Source organism: Propithecus coquereli, unplaced genomic scaffold (genome assembly GCF_000956105.1).
Source record: "Propithecus coquereli isolate 6110/MARCELLA unplaced genomic scaffold, Pcoq_1.0 Scaffold35, whole genome shotgun sequence".
Lineage (NCBI taxonomy): Eukaryota > Metazoa > Chordata > Mammalia > Primates > Indriidae > Propithecus > Propithecus coquereli.
The window spans coordinates 5,978,938-5,981,894 of NW_012149174.1; the positions used below are offsets into that span (position 1 = coordinate 5,978,938).

Consider the following 2,957-nt stretch of genomic DNA (forward strand, 5'->3'; position numbering starts at 1 on the left):
AAGAAAAAAGACAAGATTTTTCATAAAATTTAGTAAAAAGTTTCCTAAAGTTGTTTAAAAAAATCCTTTGAAGTTACTGAAAACAAATGAGTGACTAATTCACACCAGGCATTCTGAGGGAGACTTTCTCATTGTGTTCTCATATCTAGTTCTCAAAACAACAATCCACAATTTAGGCAGTTATCATTGTCCTCATTTCACTGACAATGCAACTAAGCACCAGAGAGGGTCAATGACTTTACCAACGCCAAAAGCCACTAAGAGGACCCATCCTTCAAACCTAGATTAATGAGCTTACAAAGGTAAACTCTTAAGCAGCCGTGTTGTTCGTATTAGCAGCAGCATGGTTAAGACTGGAAATAATAATAATAATTGTTATAACGTCTCATTAACCAGCTTGGATCATTTAGGACACTCTGAGTGTGTAATAAAGACTTTACGAAAAAAGCATACATTATGATTAATATGAGCAGAAACTTCAGATTCAATATGTCTAGTGATATTCTGGAAAAATTCCTATGCTTAGTTAACAGCAACAAGCGCTTCAGGGAGGAACAGACAGTTAATCATTTCAAACAATGCTGGATCCAGGTGATATCGTTCCCTGACAGACCGGGCTTCTGGTCCACATGGTTTTGCTGATGCAGCTGCCTTAAGCCTGATGCTTTAGAAAGGTAATTTTTAATTTATAGTTTGAAGTTAAAATTACCAAAGAGTTTTAAAAGCAGTACAAAAGCCATATGCATCTTTCTGTCACTTTCTCAGAATACTGCTTTCATTTTTGCCCAATGGGCTGGAATCTAGGTATGGACAAAGAGAATAACAACAGCCTAACATGGAAATTATTACAAAACAATATGAGATATTTCAAAGTCATGAAGTAAAAACAAAACTAACGATGCTTTGGTTTCTACAGTCACTTTCAGAATAAAGGAGTCAAAAGGAGGCTAGGCAAAAAGTGTTACATTCATTACTGCGTTTTTTCCTATTTGCTTCCCCTGACACAGCCACATCCGATTTACCAATGTCTGTACACATGCAGAAAAATGGAAACAGACCATGCTTGCTACAGGCCACAAACAAGGTTTCCTTTTATCTGGCACCACATAGCTCCTAGAAGCATGTTTCTCATGGAAGCAATCACTTGCTGATGGGTTTAGTTTTTGTTGTTTTTGTTTTAAAGCATTCCCCCAAAAAAACCTCTAAGGAAGAATATCAGTATCTTTTAAATTCTTCTACAAGGAAATTTTTTTTTAGAGCAGCAAATGCATACCTGACAATTCTGAGCCTGATCACTTTCACTGTGAATGTTTTTAATAAAAATAAGTAGCCTTAGGAATAGCAGCAATTCTTTAAAGCATTTCTTCTTTTTAGGTATTATTGTAAATATTTCTGCCGTCTCAGGAGCAGTGTTGCAAAAAGCTCCACGATTTCTCCTCATGTAAAGGTTTGCCCCCTGCAGCTCCCATGGAGCTAAACAAACACAATTCAGGTACATACCTTGTTATCCAAAAACACATTTTTCCATAAGAAATGTGGTTAGATAGGTTATATCCACAGATCACATTTCAAAGTCATATTTTACCCTTACCATTACCAAATCTTTTGCTAAAATGTTATTGAAAAAAGCAAAATGACATTGAGTCTCCCCTCTTTTTCCTACTCTTTTCTTTGAAGAGTGGGGCTGGAGAGGGCCAGGCAGTAAGGAGCATTAAGGGGGAACAGCAAGAGTCCTAACTGCGCACAAAGAATAAGTAGCTGGTTTGTTGAATAAGCTAGAGTTGACATGTTACAGAATCAGGCCTGTAAATTTTAGCTGTAAAACAGGTCTACAGAGGTAACAAGTAGCAAAAAAATAAAATAATATAAAAATAAAGTTCTGAAAAATGCTCCTGCTTCTTCCACACATATTTTAAACATCAATAGCATGTTAAAAAGGGTTCTGTTCTGGGATTTTACCCAAAAGAATTACGTATGTGTGTGTGTATATATATGTTTCATTAAGGCTCCTGACTATTAAATGCTAGTTACTATCAGTGAAAAGGCAAAATATAAATCAATAGTTAATCACACGTTAAAAGAACAGCAAAATTCTTTGAAGTTGTTCTTGAAGAAGCTTGGGGTGTCTAATTAAAGGGGTTTAAAAGAAGGAGGAGGAGGAACAGGAAGAGAAGGGGAAGTGGGTAGGAGGAGGAGGAGAGGGAGGAGAAACAGCAAGAGGAGCAGGAGGAAAGGAAGAAAGAGGAGGAGGGGGAGAGAAGGGGAGGAGGAAAAACAGAAAGAGGAATAATAATGTAGGCCTCTTATTAAAGACCTGTTATTAAAGATCAAAAAGCCAGCTCAAGTTTAAAATTGAGTCCCATACACATTATTTCTCAACTAGAAACTCCCATTCTGACAAGTTCTAAATTACATGGCATCTCTGGCTAGGAAGGATAGGCCATCACAGGCCAAACCCAAGCAGGGTTAGAGATCAAACACAAGCCAACTATACTCAGGAAGACTCTAGTATCTGCCTACATAATGCAATCAGTTTGGGTATACTACACTAAAAATTGCTTTCAAGGAACACAGTGCAAAGATTCAGTTCCATTTTTGCTGTCCATTCACAATAAAATACAGAGATTTGACATCTTTTGACATAATTATATAAAATACATAATGTTCATTCAATTTTATAAAGTAGATTTTAATCAAAGCTACACATATTTTCCGAACTTTGAGAACTCAGAGGTGCAAAATAGTGATAAACATGAGACATATGTTACAACAGTGAGAAGCAATGCACAAGCAATCTCTTACAAACATAAACCTGGCTCTGATTATTTTTTGTATTTGAGGTCAACATAAGTAGTTTGCTCTTTCTGAAAATTTTAAATAATTGCCAAACAGAAATGGTATTCTTCAGCCTACGCCAGAAGTAAGTTTCTCAGTCTTCTTGCTTAGTGTTGGCCAAG

General features: G+C 36.4%; 1 protein-coding gene across 1 annotated transcript in view; it reads right to left on the minus strand.

Annotated features, from left to right (window-relative positions):
• METTL24 (methyltransferase like 24) overlaps positions 1 to 2,957 on the minus strand; it is a 103,941-nt gene that overhangs the window by 52,198 nt on the left and 48,786 nt on the right. The gene's annotated exons all lie outside the window — the stretch shown is intronic.